The following is a 24,445-nucleotide window of genomic DNA, read 5'->3' on the forward strand; positions in this document are numbered from 1 at the left end:
TTTTTGGATTAAATAAACAGGCTTGTTTATTATAGGACTTGTCAGAGTCTTTATCTTGGTGGTGTTCACTGTGGATCTCTTAGAGATAATTCTGCATAAATCTTTTATCATTTTTAATAGGCAATACAATCCCAGTATTACAAATTCAAAATTTATAAAAATGTATATATTCAAGAATCTTCTCTTCTTTACCTAATTCATATCTAACTTTTAAAACACTGAACCATCCTAAAACTTTTCTGCTTTAAGAATCAGAGTATCAACAATATTTGTTTTGATCAACTTTAAGGAATTTTTATGAAAAAATTATCAAAGGATATAGTAAGATCAGTAAGCTCTTTTTGTGTGTGTGTGTTGTGAAAACAGTGATGGAGATATTAAGAAATATTATCTAAAGCTGGGGATATAGGTCAGTTGGTAGAGTGCTTGCCTTGCATGCATCAAGTCCCTGGGTTCAGTCCTCAGCAACACACACACACACACACACACAAATACTATTATCTTAAGTGAATATCACTGTTTTATAGGAATATCTCAAAGGCTGTGTGAGGTGAGAGTAAGAGTAATCTATGGCATCTTATTATATATGGCTGGGTTCCATTTCCTCCAGTTTTCCCTCAGTTCAAGTTAGTACAGGTGGAGTACCACTACATCTGTGAATACCTGCCCAATGAGATTAGCTGGAAAAGTTCTATCACCTACTTCTAAGTTTTTATATTTTATAATTGAAACCAGAGTTTTGAGATGAAACTCAATTCATTCCTTTTGTTGGCAAGTGGGGTCTGCACAAGCTGCAGGTCTCTGCAGCCTATAAATGTTGCAGCTTTAATGGCAGACCCTCTAGTGTTGCAGCAGACTCCAGGAGCTCATCATCAATTTCTTCTTTAAGCGTTCTTGTTTTGTGAATTTGGAGAATGAAATCCACAGACCAAGATGAGTGAGTGTAACAGTAGAATTTATTGAAGAACAGAAACATGGGTTGGTTTGGATCTGAAATAAGCAGACTATTCTTTATGCATTGTCAACTAATACAGTTCAATGTTTAATGTGCTATAATTCGGTTCTAATATTTTAGTAAAAAAAAAAAGTCAGCTGTTGAAAAAAACAAAAAGTAGTGTCTAATCTACTCTCTCTAATTCTGGCTCTGCCACTGAGAAACTTTGTGATCTTGAAGTAGTTAATGCTTCTTCTTGTTCTGTGAGGACCAGATGTTTTATTCTGCTTCCCATCAGACAAATAGATAACCATGGATAATGTCTACCTATCTAAGTAAATTTCTCATCCTGAGGTCAACAGATTGAGGTTTGAAAAAATGCATTTCTATTTCTGTATCATTTTATCTATTTCTTTATCATTTACCTATTTGTGTTGGGGGCAGGGACATAATCAATTGAAGCTAATTCAAAATATTTATAATTTTCTAAGGAATATTGGTTTGCCAAGTGTACTAATGCCACAGCTCTGTTTTATAAACTCCAAAACTCATTTCTTCTGGTTCTCAGTTAACAGGTTTTTTTCCTAAGACATAATTATCAAACCATGTTCTCAGTGTCTCCCTGTCCAAGAAACATTTTATTACTTATTTTGTTACTTGAAGTAAATGTTTTGTCTCTGCATTACAAAGATATGATTTGGGGAAAAAAAAACATAATATAACTTTAATTTAGAGGGAGGGGATGTTATGGGCCAAGCTATATGGCCAATGACCAAACAGATTCCATTTTACCCTGAGACTCTGTGCCTTGTAGGGAATGCTTCTCTCAAGGGAAAGCCCTGCCTCTGTACCCATCAACAGTTGCTTAGCACACCATGCTTGGCAACATAAAATGGCAATTCTTATACAATGTAAAATTATTCTCTCTTTGGTTAGCATTTTTCTTGGACAATGTACCCTGTCAGAGAGTGATTGTCTAGACATTAGTAACCCTTCTTTAACTTGTATTCAACTAGGGTCTTTTTTACCCACTTTCCCTTTTCCTTATGATTTTGGATCTCATGACATTTGTTTATGGTTTTAAATCATAGCAACAGCCACTTATGATTAATATGGTTTTGGACTGTAAAGGTGTACTTAAACCCCTGGAGGGAATCGAAGGGTATAGACTTGCAGCCTGCTCCTTGGCCTGCCAGCTAATGGATCTGGACCGCTTACTGGTGAATAAAGGTTCTGTCTCCTGCTTTAAGATCGACTTGGTGATTTATTGCAATCTTGCCATAACAGTGATATAAGACACTCTGTATCATAATTGCATCAGATGCTTGATTTTATATGAAAAGTGATCAGTTGAGATAGACTCATGATTTTGACTGATAGCCTAAAAGAAACTTCCATTTCCTGTGAATGAGTGACAAGTTGTAAGCCTAATAGCAGGTGCATTTCTTCACGAAAGTTTAATTGTTTTTTTTAGATTCAAGCCTATAATCATGGCTATCGATCTGAAATACACCTAATGAAATGAGTAACAATATTTTTATTTAACTAATGAGGAAAATCCTAGCATAAGAAAATATATAAATGTCTATATTTTGTTGTAATGTCAGAATGAATGTGTATTTACTGATTTTTGTAGGAAATCCTATTCTTAGACTACAGTAGTTCTTATAAACATTGAATTCAGAGGAAACAGTCATACTGTGAAAATGATTTTATTCTGAAAAAATGCTGTAATAAATGTAATCAATGAAAGTTCATCTTGGCAAAAATTATGATAAAAATGAAAATATAATGAAATATTAAAAATTATAAGTAGAAATATTATGATAGACCCATTAAGACTAGTGATTCTTAAATGTTTGAAAATATAACAGTGTTACAAGTTAATGTTTCTAGTAATGAAACAAAATAAATCAATTCAGTAGAAACAAGTCATACATTACATATAGCATTCTCTAATTTCTGCTCCTTGTTCATGCATATATTCATCATTATCTTCCAATTACCTGAGCTCCTTTTCATAAAATTCCTGAACCAAATTAACCAAATAGTTAAAATGGTGTGGATGCCATAATTTCTTTTAGCAGACTTCATTGATTTTCAAAGTTACATTGTCATTAATTGCCAGTAATATCTTCTAATCCAGATAAAATTGATTATAGTTCAAGCTATTTTTCTGTGTTAAGAAACTACTGATTCAAGTCTAAAGGCGTGACACTATTCATTTTGTTCTGCTACTCTCTGGACAATTAATAATCAATTTTGCTCCTGCTCCTTCTAATTTATGCCATAACAAAGACAGAATTGTCTGCTATATGTGACAGAGAAATATACTGCAAATTAGAATCTTTAGTGTTAATGTAAAACTATTGTTTATGGCTTTGTGTTTTCAAAATTCAAAAGTATGGATCACACAGTTTTAAATCAGTTTTAAAATCAATTATGTAGGATGTGCCAAGTGCCCTTTCATTCTGGGTACATGTTCATTACAACTTTATTGATTGTGTCTGTTAGAATCGTCTATAAACCAAAGACATGTCATAGGCTTACCTTCACATTTGACCCACTGGGTCTGTGAGTTTAAGGGCAGTTTTCAGTATGAAAGAGAGGACAAAGCCTATTTATTCCTGTTCTCTAATTCAATTGCGTGGAGCTAAGAGTGGATTTAAGTTTGAACACCCTAACAATCATCATGTTTTCTTTAAGGCTTTAAAAACCACATGAAAGTAAACAGCTAATTGTTTCCATTTCACTTTGAAAGTCTACCACTGGCTTTTATGTTCAAAGTGATGATGCTATTGATGATATTTTTAAATTGTTTAATTCTGAAAAATATAAACAGTGCTTTACCTTTAACATGTTTGTTTAATTCTGTCTTGATGACAGACCATAACTTTTGTGAAAGTATATAAAACCTCAAAATTCATATCTTGGCAAATGGGAGGAAGAGATAGAGAAAGAGAGAGAGAGAGAGTGATTGAGAGAGAGGAATAATATAATGCTGTAGTCTGCCAAGAAATAAATGGTTCAAAATGTGATTCCTTTCTTGCTCCTAAGAGATTTTGTTTACTTTATCTCTTACTAATTCTCTTCAAAAAATATTATCTACTTTCTCAAATTCGATACGTAACACAGAATCTTTGTTTTTATTTCTTCTGCCCAATTACCTTAGAAAACATATGGCTGGAATGAAATATTAACTTTTTACAGCATAAGAAGTTCATAAAGAAATAAAAATCTGTTCCACAGAGTGGTAATCTTTAAATATTTAATTAGTCAGTTGAAAAGGGAATTCTAAGAACCTCCTTGCTAAGTATTATGGATATGTTACTGCACACCTGGTGGTAAGGGGAGTTGTTGATGTGAATTAACCCCTAGATGAAAGAGGTGAAGGGTACTTGAACAGAATAGAAATGGTGTGGGGCATGAGTGAAAAATGGTAGAGTCCTTTCTCCAAATATTTGGTTTCTCCCTTCCCCTCCCCTCCCTTCTCTCCTCTTCTTCTTTCCTATTTCTTCACCCTGTGTCCCAATGTTTCTGACATTCCCTACACCTTTCGTTTCATCTTTTTTTTTTTTTTGCTTTCCATAATTTAAACTGGAAGTTTCTATTGTTATCTCTTTCAATTAGAAATCATCATTTCCTATGACTCTATATACAATCATACATATATTGGATTCTTGGTTGTTGTACTTGCCAATCTTATAGCTTTCATTTGATTGTATTTTAAATATCTAATTCTCTGGTAAAGGTCTTTTTTTCTGTCATGTCTCTTTTGAACATATTTATAAATCTAATTATTTGGATAATCTGTTAGAGGCATTATCTTGGATCTGATCCTTGTTTAGCAGAATAGGGAATCACACATTTTATTATCTTTTTCCAAGAAGGATTGCCTTCTGACTTACAAAAGTTAAATGTTAACAATAATGTGAACATTAATGCACAAATAAACTTTGTTTAAAGTAATAGATATTATTTTTTATAATTAGTTGCATAAGAAAATATGACTCATAATTCATTCCTGCTTTCCAAAAATCACATTATTGTGACCTTTAGAAACTAATTTCATTACTGAAATTCTGAGAAACACATGAGAGTTTAAAAATTACTTTCCATTAAGTTATATTAATTATTCTGCATATTATTGAAGACAGTTTACTAATTACTTGAACTCAGGCATTTATAGGCAAGGAAATATAAATCTTTCTAACTTTGAGAGAGTTAAATATCTTGAATACTGAAAAATATATATTGAAGAATATGAACTCAATTTCAAAAAATTAAAGCAAAGGAAATTTAAAGAGATAAAATTACTAATTTGGGGGAACAGCATAAAACATAATTTTCTTTTATTATTATGCTTAAGACCATACTGTATTAATAGAAATTAAATTATGTAGGCATGTATATTTGAATATGTCTGTCAATGGCAACACATACCAGTTTCAAAATGAGAAAAGTGAGATTGATTCAAAATTCTGTAACTCTTCAGTGGTGTAAAATTGAGAACTCTATTTGAGAAGCTCTACTGTAAGCTCTAAGAAAAGCAGGTAAGAGTTTCAAGTGGCTAACTAGTCTAAGCTTCAGAATGGATCCTGATTGTCATTTAGTCATTGTAGGGCCATACATGAACGCTGTGCTCAGGAAAAAAAGACAACAAAGTAAACTTACAGCCCTTGTCCTGGCATAATCCTGCTTCAACTACCAAAATAAGGAGCCACCCCTCACTGACCAATAAACTACAATTTACAGCCATAAGTAAATGTCAACCTGGGGGCTGGAGATGTGGCTCAGCGGTAGCGCGCTCGCCTGGCATGCGTGCGGCCCGGGTTCGATCCTCAGCACCACATACCAACAAAAATGTTGTGTCCGCCGAGAACTAAAAAAAATAAATAAATATTAAAAATTCTCTCTCTCTCTCTCTTCCCTCTCTCACTCTCTCTTTAAAAAAAAAAAATGTCAACCTGGCTAGGGAATGGTTGCATTCTTCATTTACATAAAACCAACTGTGTTAGCTTTTTTGCTACTGTGACTGAAAGACCTGACAAGCATGCAATGGAGGAAAGATAGCATCTTCAACAAATGGTGCTGGGAAAACTGGAAATCCATATGCAACAAAATGAAACTGAATCCCTTTCTATCGCCATGCACAAAAGTTAACTCAAAATGGATCAAAGAGCTTGATATCAAATCAGAGACTCTGCATCTGATAGAAGAAAAAGTTGGCTGCGATCTACATATTGTGGGGTCAGGCTCCAAATTCCTTAATAGGACACCCATAGCCCAAGAACTAATAACTAGAATCAACAAATGGGACTTACTTAAACTAAAAAGTTTTTTTCTCAGCAAGAGAAACAATAAGAGAGGTAAATAGGGAGCCTACGTCCTGGGAACAAATCTTTACTCCTCACACTTCAGATAGAGCCCTAATATCCAGAGTATACAAAGAACTCAAAAAATTAAACAATAAGATGACAAATAACCCAATCAACAAATGGGCCAAAGACCTGAACAGACACTTCTCAGAGGAGGACATACAATCAATCAACAAGTACATGAAAAAATGCTCACCATCTCTAGCAGTCAGAGAAATGCAAATCAAAACCACCCTAAGATACCATCTCACTCCAGTAAGATTGGCAGCCATTATGAAGTCAAACAACAACAAGTGCTGGCAAGGATGTGGGGAAAGGGGTACTCTTGTACATTGCTGGTGGGACTGCAAATTGGTGAGACCAATTTGGAAAGCAGTATGGAGATTCCTGGGAAAGCTGGGAATGAAACCACCATTTGACCCAGCTATTGCCTTTCTCAGACTATTCCCTGAAGACCTTAAAAGAGCATACTACAGGGATACTGCCACATCGATGTTCATAGCAGCACAATTCACAATAGCTAGACTGTGGAACCAACTCAGATGCCCTTCAATAGATGAATGGATAAAAACAATGTGGCATTTATACACAATGTAGTATTATGCAGTACTAAAAAATTATGGAATTTGCAGGGAAATGGATGGCATTAGAGCAGATTATGCGAAGTGAAGCTAGCCAATCCCTAAAAAACAAATGCCAAATGTCTTCTTTGATATAACAAGAGCAACTAAGAACAGAGCAGGGAGGAAGAGGAAGGAGACCCTCATTGTTATACAAAATTGCATATAAGAGGTTGTGAGGGGAAAGGGAAAAAAAACAAGGGAGAGAATTAAATTACAGCAGATGGGATAGAGAGAGAAGATGGGAGGGGAGGGGAGGGGGGATAGTAGAGGATAGGAAAGGTAGCAGAATACAACAGTTGCTAATGTGGCATTATGTAAAAATGTGGATGTGTAATCAATGTGATTCTGCAATCTGTATACGGGGTAAAAATGGGAGTTCATAACCCACTTGAATCTAAAGTATGAAATATGATATGTCAATAGCTTTGTAATGTTTTGAACAACCAATTAAAAAAAAAAAAAAAAGACCTGACAAGAACAATTTTAAGGAGGAAAAGTTTTTTTGTGGCTTCACAGTTTTGGAGGTCTCAGTTCATAAGACAGCCAGCTCCATTCCTCGGGGCCCAAGTGAGGTAAAAATTCATTGCTGAAGTGTCAAAGAAAGCGACTCACATGATGATCAGGCAGCAGAAAGAAAGACTACTACCCTTTGCCTCACATTTAAGTTATGATTCACTTTTGTCAAATATATGCTATAGTGTAAGACATAACATTCCTTGGAGCCTATATAGTTTAAAAGTTACTGAAGAGTTAACTTTTCCTTTAAAATCTAAAGCACTAAAATAAAAGAACAAAAACCAGACTATAAAAGGAGCTTTAGATTTGATACAGATTCTGTTGTTAGCTACCAAGCTCTTTAAAATAGTAATGGTGTTATCATCAAGAACATTTTAAAAAGAAAATCTCAAGAAAAACTTAGAATCGATTTGTTTCTCAAAATAAAATACAATTACTATAATTATGAAATGTACAGTTATTTGAAAAATCATTTAGTGATTTTAAAAAATCCTTTTATTAAAATGTAAAAACCATACTCAAGATGTATTTGGTTTTGAGTAGAATTATGACATTTAAAACATGCTGGTATCATTTATATCATAATTACTCTTGCAAATATTAAATTAAGATTTCTAATATGGCCCAGTTCTGTAAGCTTTAAAGAAGCCAAATTATTGAAAACAGAATATTGTTTTGACAAAGTTCAGAACTAGGCAATTAATTCAGAGCATAAAATTTAATCATGAGCTATAATACATTTAAAACATTTGCACATAATATCTTTTTTTTAACTGGGTCACCTGTGCTCATGATAAGACTTCTTAGAATTATAGAACTTTCTTTATAGCATTTGTGGCTTCTTTAATCATAATTATCATTGAAGATTTTTAAAAGTTATTTTAAATAAAGTACAGAACAGTTAATAAGACAAATGTACATCTATTCCCCAAACAGAAAAATGATATCAAGTAAAAATAGACTGAACCATTAGAACTGTCATTTTTTAAATACATTAACAATAATCTTTAAATTAACCTCCATCTCAGTACTTTTATGAAATTATAGTAATTGTCAATTTTTATAGCTCTTTACAAGTTTATAAGGTACTTTTATATAAATACAATTATTAAATCCCAGCTAGGTATTATGATATTTTATAAAATTAAAATCTTTAATGACATAGTTTTAATTATTCCCATTTTTACAAAGAAAAGACTGAGGCTTGGTGAGCTTAGTAAGGTCACACTTGTAATAGAGGCATGAAATATTCTTTAGTTTTCTTTATAATTCCTTCTTTTTAAAAATTATTTATTTATTCTAATTTGTTATACAGGATAGCAGAATGCATTTCAATTCATAGTACACATACAGAGCAGAATTTTTCATTTCTCTCGTTGTACACAAAGTAGAGTCACACCATTCGTGTCTTCATACAAGAAATGAGGGTAATGATGTTCATCTCATTCCACTATCTTTCCTACCCCCACGCCCTCTTTTAAGAAACGCCATCAAATACTACTGAATACTATATTCCTTTGATCCTAATAACAGTGAGAGGCAGTTTAGAAATTTCTGCTCATTACCTAGGCATGAAAGTGAATCATGGAAACAATAAGTGAAAATTAAGTCATGTTGTGGAGAAAATGTTTGCCTAAGACAATTGACTACAAATCAAGTTTCCTCTTTTTCCTGAAAATAATTATAGCCTTTAAAAATTGATTTTTACTTAGCCCTTATTGACCCTTAGCTGCATTAAGTCTGAATTTCACACAGAATAATTTGTCTCCTTTGGATGTTTGTGATTATAATCATGAAGAATCTTAAGAATTACATTATATCAGAGTTGTGAAAGACCACTTATTTAAACTGGACCCTTGCAACTTAACTTTTTGAAGCAAACTAAAATCTTAAGGACAAAATATAGTGGTATTCAAATGTAAATGTGTTTTCTATTGTCAGTGGCTAAAGGAACTACAGATTTTTTTTTGAAACAAGGAAAATATAAATGAACAGTGGGGAAGTTCAATTTATAAATCAAGAGGAACTTACTGAATTGACATAAGTAGGAATATTGTTCTTCAGATGACAGAGTTAGTTATTCTTTGATATTTGAAGAAGCTCCAGATAGATATGTTTCTGGGATAATTTATTTTTAGTTTTGTCAGATATACAAAAGTATTAAATAGATGATCATTTAATGACACACAGATTTCTATGGTTCTAATTTTTCTTTGAAAATATGAGTGCCTTTAGACAATGGCATTTTAAAAATTTGTTCTGTTTGGATACACATGGGAGTAGGTGACATTAGCATTTTTAATGAGGCCAAGTCAGAATTAACTGCATAGTAAAGGTTATAAGGGATATTCACCAAATATAAAGAACATATAGGTTATTTCACAGAAATTTTAAAAAAAATTATGCAAGTTTTTCTAAAATGCTTTGTCACTAGAATAAAAAATTCTGAATTATTTTAATTACTCAAAATTCATACTTCATATTCTATTAAGAACAGTAGGAAATGTAATACATCCTCATATAATTTAGAAATGTAACAACTTGAATTTTTTGTGTGGTAAGTACCTGACAAACCAGATATTTTTATTTCTTTGGTGCTGGAGATTAAACCCAGAGTCCCTTAACCCTGGGTTTGTTTTATTTTTTATTTGAGACAGGATCTTGCTAAGTTGCTTAAGGCCTTACTAAGTTGCTGAGGCTGGTATTGAAATTGTTATTCTCCTGTCTCAGTTTCCCAAATCACTGGGATTATAAGAATTGGCCACTGCATTGGCAAAAACCGGAATTTTAATTGTAATAATTTTTAAAAAAACAAAATGGAATAAATACTATAAAAATGGAAAATAAAGAGATAAGCTAAACAATCTTGGGTCTGATCCCTAGATGAAAAGGAAAAGTATGGAACTATGATTTAAAAAGATTAATGGTGGCACATACCTGCAATCCCAGCAGCCAGAATGGATCATGAGGCAGGAGGATCATGAGTTTGAAGCCAGCCTTAGCAACTTAGCAAGAGACCCCATCTCTAGATAAAAAATATATTATAGAAAAAGGGGACTGGGGATGTGACTCCAGTGGTTAAGAACCCTTAGGTTCAATCCCTAGTACCAAATAAATATATGGAAATTAAAAAAAAAAAAAAAGATTAAGAAGACCAAATTTCCTGACAAGAGGGATAGAAATTTAGAAATTGAGGGAATAATGCAAAAAAGGTAGCCAAGCTACTTTGGGGAAAATTAGATGTTAAACTTTTGGGAGAAGGAAAAGAAATTTTATACTGCCCAGATCATATAAAATGAGATCCAAATACATCAGTGCATACAATCCATTAACAAAGCTAATTGTATTTCATTCTAAATGGAATTCTAAGTGTTATATTCTAAGTGTAGTTGGATATTACGGAAGAATTTAAGTAGGGAATTGTGGTGTGACTTACCTTTGTAAAAGATACCAACGATTGCTTGACAAAGATTGAGTTGCAGGAGTATATAAAAGAAATCAGCTAGGAAACTTTTATGTTAATCTTGGTGGAGATGAGGATGGATAGGTCTAGAAATGGTGGGTGAATGAAAGGTGAAAATTGAGATAATAAAGAATTGATTTTGCAGATAAGGTCTAGAGAATGAAGTAGGGATGAGTCATAGGGTTTTATCCTAAGCAACTGGGTGGGTGTTACCACCAAGTACTAACCTGGAAAACACTCAAGTATCTGATAGAGTGAGGAGAGACAGGAAAAGAGTCAATGTATTCATGATTTACTATGTGACATTTAAACATATGTATATTCAATTCAAGATAAACTTATTTATCTACTTAAACATTTGTCATTTATGGAGAAACTGTCAATATCCTTTCCTCTAGCTTTTTAAAATAAAAAGTACATTATCATTTCTATAGTAACCCTAAGGGGCAAAAAAAACCCAAGACTTTTTTACTTCAATCTAACTACAGTTTAGGAATCCACTAGTCCTCCGTTCTATGTTTTTCTCTCTTCTTATTCTTCCCCAGCCTGTGGTAACCAGGATTTTACTCTCACCTTCTAAGAGATCAACCTTTTCTGTATTCCATGTACAAGTGAGATCATGTGGTACTTCTCTTTTCTATGTTTTTTTATGCCTAACTTACTTCACAAAATGTATAATCTCCAGTTCCATGCATATTGTCACAAATGGCAGTATTTTATCCTCTTTTATGCATGAATAGTGTTCCATTGTGACTATGTACCATATTTTCTTTATCCACTCATCAATTGATGGATTCTTAATTATTTTCATTTCTCAACTATTGTGAGTACTGCAATTAAACATAGGCATACAGATGTGTTACTGACTTATTGATTTCATTTCCTTTAGATCTATAACAATGAGTGGAATTACAGGATCATATTGTAGCTCTATGTTTCACTATTTGAAGGATTTCTGTATTAACAACTATAATGGTTCTACTACTTTACATTCCCACCAACAGTGTGCAAGGATTCCCTTTTCCCTACACCCTGGCAAGTGCTTGTTGTCTTTTCTTTTTCAATCATAGCCATTCTTATTGGAGTGAAGCGATTTCTCCTCAAGGTTTTGATTTTCATTTCCTTGATAATCAGTAATGTATAATATTAGTGTTTAAGAAATTTTTATTTAGAAATTTTTATTAAATAAAAATTAGTAAGAAGGTCTTGATTGTTTTATGCCCCTTAGGGTTACTACAGAAATGATAATGTACTTTTTATTTTTAAAAGCTAGAGGAAAAGATTTTGATAGTTTCTCCATAAATGACAAATGTTTAAGTAGATAGATAAGTTTATCTATTGCTCATTTTTAATTGAATTCATATTTTGCTATGGAGTGTTTTGAGTTTCTGATATATTTTGTATATTAATTCCTTTTCAAATGTACAGCTTGCAAACATTTTCTGCATTTGTAGGTAGTCTTTTCAGTCTGATGATTATTTTGCTGTACAGAAGGTTTTTGGCTTGATGTAAATCCTTCTACTATTTTCATTTTTGTTGCCTGTATGTTTGATGTCATATAAAAAATATCATCACCATGACCAATATCATGAAGCATTGCCTTATTTTCTTCAAGTAATGTTACAGTTTCAGGTATTTTAGTTTTTAATCCATTTTGAATAGATTTGTGTATATTGGTTTGAGCCTTAATTTCCAATATTATCTATTAAAGAAATTATGTTACCCTAATTCATTTCTTAGCATCTTTATAAAAAACCAGTTAACCATAAATGCAAGAATTCATTTCTGAGGTTTCTATTCTGCTTCATTTTTTTAAATATATGTTTTTATGCCAGTATCATATAGTTTTTGTCAGTAAAAGCTTACAGTTTTTTTCTTCTTATTCAATGAGATTTGAGGAATTCAGGGTTATTTGTGATTCTACATGAATTTTATAATTTCTCCCTATCTTTGAAGAATGTCATTTATGGTTTGATTGGCATTGCATTGTATCTGTAAATTGCTTTTGGTTCTATGGACATATTGGCAATATCATTTTTCCAATTTATATACATATTTCCTTCTTATTATGCCTTCAATTTATTTCACAATTAAAAAATATTTTCATGTATGTAGTTAAAATTCACTTCCTTGATTAATTAATTTTTATATAGACAATGGGTTTGTTTCCTTATTTTTCAGATACTTCATTGTTAGTACATAGAAAAATCTTATTTTTGTGTGTAGATTTGGTCTCCTGCCTGAAACTATGATGATTTCTTCTATAAGTTAAAGTATATTAATGGTGTGTCCTTAGTGTTTTCTTTATATATGATCCTGCCATCCACAAATATAACTGTTTACTACTTTCTTTCCATTTGAGATGCCTTTTTATTTCTTTTTCTTGCCAAATTGCTCTGTCTAGTACTGCTAGTACTAAACTGAATAGAAAAAAATGAAAGTGAGCATTCTTCTCTTCCAGTCATTTTATGTAAAAACTTTTAGCTTTTTACTATTTAGTATGATGTTAGGTGCCTTTTATTTTGTTGAGGTACAACCTTTCTAATACATAATTTATTGAGAGTTATTATAAAAAGTTGTTCAATTTTTTTCAAATGCCTGTTTTTTTTCTATTTATGAAAGCACATAGTTTTATCTATACTGTTAAAATATGGTATAACATTCATTGATTTGCATATTCTTGCATTCCAGAGATATAAATTTCTCATTGAACATGGTTTTTGTTGATAATTTTTCATCTGTGTTCATCAAGAATATTGACCCCTAATTTTCTTTTTTTTGCAGTCTGTTTTTTTGTATCAGAGTATATTGTTCTTGTAAAATGAATTTGAAAGCATTATCTTTCTTTAGTTTTTTAGAGGAATTTGGAAAAGATTAGTGTTATTCCTTTACTATTAGTGTTATTCCTTCACTGGTAGAATTGACCAGTGAAGTTATCAAGTTCTAACTCTTCTTTGATGGAAGTTATCAAGTTCTAACTTTGATGTTAATTTCTTAATTACATATTCCACTGCCTTACTCATAATTGTTATATTCATATTTTCTATTAATTCATGATTCTAACTTGTGTTTCTAGGAATTTATGAATTTCTTCTAGGTGATCAAATTATTGATATATATTGTTCATAGTAATCCTTTGATCCATTTTTCTTCTGTAGAATATCAGTTGCAATGTGTTATCTCTCATTTCTTATTTATTTTTTGACTCTTCTCGATTTTTCCAAAAACCAATTATTCAATGTGTTTTGTTTTCTAATGTTTTTAGTCTCCATTTAATTTATTTCTGCTCTTTTATTTCCTTTCCAATGGTAATGATGGACTTACTTTGCTCTTTATTTTATAGGTGTAGTTTCGTAATTTAAGTTCCTTTTTCTTGACACATGTATATAATCATAAAATTCCACATATAAGTGCTTTTGCTGTATCTTATAAGTTTTTGTATGTTGTGTTTTTATTTTCCTTTCAGTATTTTTTAAAATTATTTTTTGATCCATTTGTTGTTCAATAATATGTTTGCTTACTTCTAAATATTTATAAAGTTTCAGAAATGTCTCCTCGTCTTGATTACTACTTTCATATATGCCATGGTTATAGTCTTCTTAAATCTATTTATATTCATTTTATATATTGACATGTTCCAATCTTAGGAATATTCTGTCACTGAAAACTCATATATATATTCTGTATGTTAGGTCCATTTGATCTTTAATAATGTTCAATTCTGCTGCTTCACTTTTGGTTTTCTGTATGAATGACCTATCCATTTTTGAAAGTGTAGAATTGAAATTCTCTACTTCAATAGTAGTGCTGTCCATTTCTCACATTATTTCTGTTAATGTTTGTTTTATATATTTATTTATTCCAATATTGAGCACATATATAACTTATATTACTTTTGGTGAGTTGATACATTTATCATTATGCAATGACTTTCTTTGTCTCTTTGCTCAGAGTTTTGGTACAGTGGGGTGGGAATGGTCCTGGGTTCAAGGGAACTTAACATGGAACTAGAGAAAAACTTGGGCCTGAATCTATGTAGGCCTGACGTTAAATATACAGTCTGGCATTGGGGCCCTTAAGGCCCTAATTAAATGTATCTACAGACTGGGTTCCCAAAATGCTGTCCTGAGTCCTGGGGTCACAGGCACCTGGGGCTGGGGTGTTAGCCTGGAGCCTATATCCTGGAACCATCACTTTTTGTTTCATTCATTTTAAAACGAAATTACAAAATTTATAAACACAAAGAGACAAATGACATATAAACCAAAATAAGTAGAAAGGTGAATAAGAAATAGGGTATAAGTGGAGGAATTGAAAAAAAACCACTATTAGATATTTTTGACAATTGTTAATGTATAATGTAATACCTGAGTATCATAGCTTTGATTTTTGGAATTTGGAAGGTTCTTCCTACTGTGCCTAGTTATTTGTTCAAATACAACAGCATCCATTTATTCTCAGATTAAGTTTTATAGTTATTTATTCATATGCCTTATTAACATATCTACTTGAAAAGACAGGATCAGTGTTCTTTGCATGAAAAGATGATTAAAGCATATCTATAGGATTATGACATATTTTAGTATTAACAAAAAATCTCTATTCATTTTAGTTTCTTGGGTACAAATATAAACACAGAACTCTGATTGCCTCCATCTTTACCCTGCTTCACCTCCTCATAAAGTTCATTCATCCTTGCAGCTTGTTAGAAACAGCAGGAAAGACACTCACTCTTAGTGTGACTAAACCTTGTCACCTCAATCATGAGGAAACTCTTTCCATCTTTGCTATTTAGATGGATTTTTCCTGCACCTATAATTACCTTTTGTTCATTTTGAATAAATACTACTTTACCACACACTTAGTTCTTCCATGCAAACCACAAACATAACAAAGATCTAGGACACATGCCAAACATAATAGTTGTCATTATATTTCCAATAGATTAAAATTTCATTTAACACAAAAGAAAATGTTAGAAGAAATCCTATAAGTTTCTAATACCCAAATATTATCATTCATATGTCTACCTTAATAGTTATTTCTTTTATCCACATTTTATAAAATATATGAACTTTGCTATGTTCTGCATAGGGAAATATTTTCGAGATTTCAAAGTATTTACTATATAACACAAGTTTCTTTTCCAAAGATGAAGCAAGTGAAAAATAGAATAATTTCTGATCAGTAAAAGTAACACTTGTGCTAAGTAATTCATGGCAAATAAAACATGTTATAAATCACCTTGCATTTTCCTATTTCAGTCATATAGTAAGTCACATTAGGAACTGTAAGAAGTGAAGTTTTAGATACAGGTATTACCACAATAATGACAATATTAGACAGAGATGTTTTTCTTTACCGAGGATTATTTGTATTTCTCAATATTACAAAAGAAAAGGTCTAAGAAAAAAGTAGTTTACAAATAGAGAACTTTTATATTGATGTATCCTTTCTAAAACAGTGCAGAAGAGTAGCTAAAGCCACAAATGATGTTTCTAAGATACAGTGCACTGCAGAGAGGTGAACTGTACTGGAGTTAGATGACTCTGAAATATTAAGTAGGTACTTCAATTTTCAGGCCTCATTTTTACTCACTTATAAAGCTACAGGAGATAATAACTCTAACCTCCTGTGATTTTTGTCAGGATAAAATGATATATAAAATAAAACATTAATCCTGGTTCCTGAAACAAAGCATTCCTTAAGTGTCAGTATTAATATTATGGCCAAATATATTTCGATAATACTTTTAGAATTAATTTTAGAATTTGTATTCACTCTTTCATTCATCAAAACACATATACCATCTCCCTTCCTTTCAAATATCTAACATATTCTTTCCAATTCTCATTGCTATCTGATTTAATCTGGCTCTTGTTTGAATTTCAATTATTTATTTGCAGCTATGTGCATTCACAGTTCTTATTAAATTGGTTTAAATTACCACTAAATGTTTTCTTATATTTTCAGTCTGCCCCACTGAGAACACATTTAAGCCTGACTCTGTGTCCCTGTGATATGTTCCCATTTTTTCTTGAGCATTTCATTGTTTTGTAGTACAGAAATGTCTGTTGTGATCTTACCCTTTCCAGCTATGGAATCAGTCATTTTCAGAAAAATCCCTGTTTCTTTTAATGGGCTTCAGAAGTGAAGATCCGGCTGCTGAATGTGATCATTGATTTTCGGGTTTCACTGCTTCTAGTTCTTGTCAGTGAACAGAGCTATACACATATCTGCAGACATTTTACTCAATGCCTACTTAAATTTTTAAAAACTGCATTTATATCAATATTTCCGATTACACTCTGACATCATTTATGTATCTATCTATTTATGTATTTATTTATCTTTTTTTGGAGGGCCTGGGGGATGCTGGGGATTGAGCCCAGGGCCTTCTCCCTTCTAGGCAAGCACACTACCACTGAGTCAAATCCCCAGCCCCAAGATCAGATTTTAGTCTAGTTTTCTCCATTTTTGTATTTGTAATACCTTTCTCTGAAAGCAATATATCTAGATCTCATTAGCCTTAATATTCATTATTTGATCAATCTCCCAGTGAATTTCCTTCTGCCATAGTCAACCCAGGTCCCATAAACTATCAGTATCATTCTGCCTCATCTATGTCCCACCCCACCAATCCTCTCTGTTCTGCTTGGGTTATGACACCTCCTTGATACCATCCCCTTACAATGCTGTCTGAGCTAAGAAGTCCCCTGAGTTGACTTCATTCTCATCCTACTCCAAGTAGTCATGTCCTGACTTCTAGCTGAGATACCTGTGTTTATCTGCTTCTTCTAAAGGCTTCAGGACTGAATTGCTTAAGGAGAAAAGATAAGAGAAAGGGGTAAGAAAAAATAGAAAAAGGAGAAGGAAGAGAAATGATCACTACTGCATTTTTAAAAAATACCTCTTTTTTTGTTTTGTTTTGTTTTTTAGATGTAGATGGACACAATACTTTTATTTTATTTATTCATGTGGTGCTGAAGATGGAACCCAGTGCTTCACACTTGAGACAAGTAATCCACCACTGAGCCACAACTCCAGCCCACTACTGCATTTTTTATAACAAACAAATGATGGAAAATATTTCCAGTGTGAACTATACAGAAACATAATTTATATGAACTTATTGACAAATTATCAACTTAATCTAATAATGTTGTCAGCTAACACACACACTACACAAATGTTATTTTTCCATTTTTAACCAAAGACTCCTGAAACATTACCATATCTCATTAATTTGTTTTATAGAACTTTGACTCTCTGGTCAAATTACTAATTAATAAATACAATTTGTTATTCATGATCCTTTGGAAATACATCTGGTTTGTCAGGTTTTTAGAGAAGATATTGCAGTAGTTCTTAGAGAACAGGAAGGGTGTGGCTTAGACAAGGAGAGAGTTAAGGTATCTTCCAGTCAATTCAAAATCCAGACATTCTGCCAGATATGTCACATGCTGAAAATTAAAGTGTATGTTTTTAATTAAGTCTCAATTTTAATAAGACACCTTGGTAGATTTAGTTTTAGGAACTAATTACCACCCACCTAAAAGTTCAAGGACTTTTCTCTGTAGTCCAATGCATCACAGATTGACCAATGTATTATGTAAAGTGTTGCTCATTTCTTTCTGGATGGACATTTATTTGAAAACAAAAAAATGTTAAAAAGGACACTAATAAAGCATCATATCTTTCTGAACTACTTACTTACTATAAGAAAAAAATATTTCTGCATCTAACTGAGCCCAAGTGCTAAAATTATCTGAAGTTCTCAAAATAAATTGCTTTTTGTACTTTGTAATATCAACTAAAAGTTTTAAAACTCTAATTATCTGGTTCAAATTATTTTAACTAATTTCATGATGATACCCTGCACCTCAAATATCATAGTCAGTACATCTTAAAAGAAAGTAATTGTGTAATTAAAATACATTTATTATTCCTCATGTCAAATTAAATTTGTTTCCATTATGAATAAAGTGTTTCTTCTAGTTTAAAGTACATGATTTTAACAGATAGGTACAACTTTTGATAGAACAGAAAAATGATCTGTTTGGCTAAAATATTGTTGGAATAATGAAATATACTCACTACCTTCTCTTCTGCAGTGGATATAAAATAGAAACATATAGCTTGACTACCATCAACATGAGCCTAGATTTTGAAAAAAAAATATATCATTCCTAGATTGTTTGGCTACTTGATTGTAGCATTAGGCTACTGGGAACCTTGAAGCGTATCTGTTATTATGGTCCCATCATGGAATTCAAGTATTATTGGTTAGTCACTGGTTATGCTCAATAGCTCAATAGAAAGAAAAAAAGTAATAGAAATCTGAGCCATGTTTTCCATGTTGTATCATCAACTGCTTGTACTCTGTTCTTAAAAATAAATGAAGTAACTGAAATAGAATTTCAAGGGTTCCCATCAAAAATATAAGAATATGTGGTAATGCCTACATGAATTGGCTTTATTTATCCATTCTGCGATGTATGCATGTTTTAAAATAGTATGCTATGCTTGATAAGTAGACACAGTTTTTACTTATCATTTTAAAATACATAAATTTCAAAAAACAAAGTATTCTGAGAGTGTTGTGATTTACTGGAAGGGACCACGAGGCAACTTTCCACAGTGAAGGGCATGGTCTACCTACCCTTTTGATTACAGTGGTGGTTATATGGTAAATACATATATTAATACTCATAGAATTTTTATAGTAAGTCAGAAAATATTATACGTGACTATAATATCTACTACATAAAATGACTTATTAAATTCATTTTTCTTTGCCTTTAAAAATAATATTGGTCAAATTACTTTGCAATCATGTATGAATATGCCACAATGAAGCCCACTATTGTGTGTAATTAATATGCTTCAACACATAATACATGCATAATTAAAATGTATACAATGTGCTTTTCATATAAAAATCATTTTATCATAAAATAGGTGCTTATAAATTAATTTCAATAGCAAATTTTGGGATCATTTGTTAATAAGGAATCTTATAATAAATCTGGTATTTTATTCTTTAGAAGAAATTAAAACACAAATACTCATTTTCATCATCTTCAATAATCAGTAAAATTTCTCTAAAGAGCTATGTGCCAGACTGTATACATGGTACTTCACATAAACTATTCTTTGTTAATACAGTTATTCAAAGTAGTTGATATAGTTTTGTAGAGGAGAAAACTAAGGTTCAGAGACATTAAATAATTTAAGCAAATGGAGCTTATAAATGATATTGGCCAGAATTGATTGAATGTATTTATTTCAATAGTATGCCAGCATACTTTCAACTACATACTGCCATTTGGCTAATGGAGTTTATTAATTTATTATGAGAAATTAATCATATGGATCATGTTCTAGTAGCCTATTCTTTTTTCTTCTTTTGCTTCCTGTACAAAAATAGGGTGTTTTTTTTAAATAATGCTTTTATGGTCATGCAATCAGAACATACAACAGTATGAGCTTCCACATATTATGTATCTTCCAGATAGATAAGACGTTCTGTTTTCTCCTTCTCTGGATAATCTATAAAAGGACTTGAAATAATTAATTAAAGGAGGATTTACAATAGATCATGTTTTGACTTGATATAGGCCTTTCTATAAAATATTTATATTTTTATGAAATAGGATGTAAGTAAAACACAAAGTGTCAAAGACATTTATGCTGAATTTATTTAGTGGTCTTCCTCATAATTCAGAGTATGTAGATGTTATGGTATGGACACCAAAATATCCTGCATTTAATGCAGGAATGTTCTGAGCAGAAATAATTAGATTAATGGAGATGTAACTTTATCAGTTCATCCTAGTTTGAATGGACTGGGTAGTAACTATAAGTAAGTAGGGTGTGGCTAGGAAAGATGGGTCACTATGGGGGAGCCCTTGAAGGCTTCATCTACTCTGTTGCCCCTTCCTTCCTCTTCCTCTCTCTCTCTCTCTCTCTCTCTCTCTCTCTCTCTCTCTCTCTCTCTCTCTCTCTCTCTCTCTCTCTCTCCCCTTGGGGTCCATAAGGAGAGAAGCTTCCCTCTACTACACTCTGCTACTTTAAGTATGAGAATCTTGCTTGGGATATGTGGTAATGAAACAAAGAAATTTGCTTGAGCCATACTATAAACATAATGTTTAAAAACACCATGAAAAAGAAGCAAATATAAGTGCATTAGAATTATGGAAGTAGTGGGTGTTGTGGTACACACCTGTAATCCCAGTAATTCAGGAGACTGAGGAAGGAGGATTACAAGTTCAAGGCCAGCCTTAAGAAATTTAACAAGACTCTCAGCATCTAAGCAAAACCTTGTCTCAAAATAAAAACTAAAAATGACTGGGGATATTACTGTGGTTACTTCCCCTGGGTTCAAACCCTGATACAAGGAGAGAGGATTTGTAAGATACCTTATTGATAAAAAAATCTACATCATAATAAAGTTTATTATAAATTGAATAGTGTCTAGGTGTCAGACACTGTTTTAAGTCATTTACATGTCTTAATTTAATCCACAAGGTGACATTAGAAAGTCAATACCTATACTCTATTTAAGTTATACAAGAGAAAACAGAGAGAATTTAAGTACCATGTTCATGAATACAAATATGAAGGGATGCTGGAATGTATGTTGTACACAAAGAATTTTGTTGAGGCCTCACTGATATTTTAGTTGTCATTGGTCAGTTTGGAGGAATTTTATCTAATTTGTGTCTTTGAGTTTTTTCTCTTGAGATTAAATCACTGGCCACTAGTCCTGTCAACATTTCTTTGTAGTATTAATTTTAGATTTGAGCTACACTAATCCAGGGAAGGTAGTGAACATTTACTTTGAATCAAATTAAATAACTTATTTTTATCCTTTTTATTTTGCCATTAATAAGTGCCCTTCAGGAAATTAGCAAGGTAAGATAGAAAGTAAAACAGGTACCAAAGAATCTGGGTTTTAAATTCCAGCTCTGTCACTTACTGATTGTGTTACTTGGACAAGTGTCTTTAATTCCATAGAGAAAATTGAAAGTAGAGCAAGCAAACAAACCATCACCACCACCAACAACAACAAAACAACAACAACAACAACAAAACATTACAGTGGTAAAAAACACTGAGCAGTGCCTGCCATAGTGAGAGTGATACAAAAGCTTCACTATTATTAATTCACATGTTCATTTTCTCATCTATACAGTGGTAATAATATATGTCACCTTCTCAAAGGTAATTCAAAGATGATACCTGGTCAGCTAACCTATTTTGTCCTTGCCCATTGTGTTCTTCACCTGGGCATAGCTTTTAGGAATGGATGATAACAACAAAAGTATAATCCAGTTGTACAGAGACTCAGACATGTACAAGAAGCAATAAAAATATAGTTTATAACACCAAATTGCAAGAAATTTTGTCCTTATCCAGTATCTGTTTACATTTTGTCATAGTTGTTGTTTTTGCCATGTTTGTCCAAGTACTGAACTCAAGGTTATTCTACCAGTGAACTTTACCCCCCAATCATTTTTAACTTTTATTTTTTAGACAGTGTCTTGTTAAGTTGCCCATGCAGGCCATGAACTTGCCATCCTTCTATATCGGCCTCTCAAGTCCCTGGGAATATAGGTATGTACCATAATGGGTAACTATTCACCCTTCAAATAGCTGTACATTGATATAATTCTGGCATCACTAAAACCCCACTAACCGCCATGCAAAATATGAATTTAATATTGGCTTCCCTTTAGTACAGAAAATAACAACTTGAAGTTAACCTGAGATGCATCAAATGTTATTTATTCACCACATGGTTCATTTAGAGATATACCTAAGAAGTATTCAGTTCAACAGATAGTTTTAATGAGCCTCTTGGGAAAGAAATGGGAGCATTTTTCTGCCTTCTACTACCTGACAATATAATACTGGATTGTTGTAACCAAGTCATCACCAGAAGGAAATAAAATGATTTTTATAGTCCTCTCTGTGGAAACTTAAAATGAATCCAAATTTGTACAAGGCAGAGGCCAGAAATGTCTCAGAAATGATCCTGAATGAGCCCTTAATATGTAGATACTGGTAAAGTAGAATATGCTCATTAATTTTTCAGATTCATAAATTAATGGGACCTCTCCACATTTTAAAAGTTAAATTTACTCACATATGTAAGTTTTGAAAATGCCAGAATAGGTATTGATATGCCAATCACTGCTCCATATTCACGTATGAATACTATTAATCAATTAATTAATTATAAGATACTAATATGAAAAATGATTTAAAGTAAATTGACATAAAACATGAAGAACTTGGCATACCTACTCCCTTCTTCAGTTCATCTTATGTTAAGTGAATTCTGTCAGTTTGTATTTCATAAGATGAACATAGCCTGAATTTGTCCTCAATCTAAAAACATGCACTGCTTAGGGCTTACTGAACTTATTATAATTGATATCATTTGCTTTCTTCTTTTAAAAATTATTTTCCAAATTTTTTATAATCCTCTAACACTTTGTACATAGGGGCACTATTAAACACTTTGATTGACATTAAGTATTGGCCCTCTAGGCATCCCGAAACCTTATATAGTTATACAAAATGGTTACTTGCATCCTAGGAGTGACAGGTAAAAGAATAAATTCTGGGTTGTTAAGGAAACTGTACAAAGGATTGAAAACACATTGCTCTATATCCAGAGCAAGAGAATTATCTCCAGAGAAGAGCTCTTGTCAGCAATGAGTCAAACAAATGGTTTGCCTTACTGAAGTCAAAAGAAAAAGGGATTTTATGTTCAACAATGAAAACATCATTCAATTTGTAGCTTCTTGAACTTGATATGTTTTTAAATGCAGATGAATCTATGAACTTAGAATATAGCACTGAAAACATATTTCCTTTTATGAATTGATTTTCTCAGACTTATACCAAAAAATCCAATTGAAGATAATATTAGTGTTAGAAATAATATCCGTCCCTCTCTCTTTACCTGGCCCCCAACCTGTCTTATAATACAAAGAATATGCACTGCTATATCTCTTTCTACTTATGGCATTGAGTTTTATATTTCATGAATTACATTAGCAGGTTGTGACTTAGTTTCACCTTATAGTTTGAGGCCTTAGAAACAAAGGTTTTATTCAAAAATTACTCTGGAAAATTTGCTAGAATGGCTACCAATAAAAATAGTATAAACAGATACTCTAAATTATCTAGTGATTACTTAAATTCAAAATTATGTTTCATCATTTTATGCATTTTGAAATCATTAAGGAGTTTCTTTGCCATAAGGGGTATAATAGTGTTTTGATAAAATGTGTTAATATCGATAATATTGATAAAGTGGTTAATAAGTGTTGATTGACAAAATAAAATTCAATAAAATGAGTATTTGTGTTATGAAAATTCTCCACCTTCACAACTTTATTTTTGGAATATTGCATGGAAATTGCAAACAACAAGAGTAAACTGGGGAAGAATCAAATAAATACAAATGAATGCCCCTGGTTGAGACAATTATTAAGTATATGAACATTGATTTACA

This window comes from Urocitellus parryii, chromosome 4, assembly GCF_045843805.1.
Source record: "Urocitellus parryii isolate mUroPar1 chromosome 4, mUroPar1.hap1, whole genome shotgun sequence".
In the NCBI taxonomy this organism is placed as follows: Eukaryota; Metazoa; Chordata; class Mammalia; order Rodentia; family Sciuridae; genus Urocitellus; species Urocitellus parryii.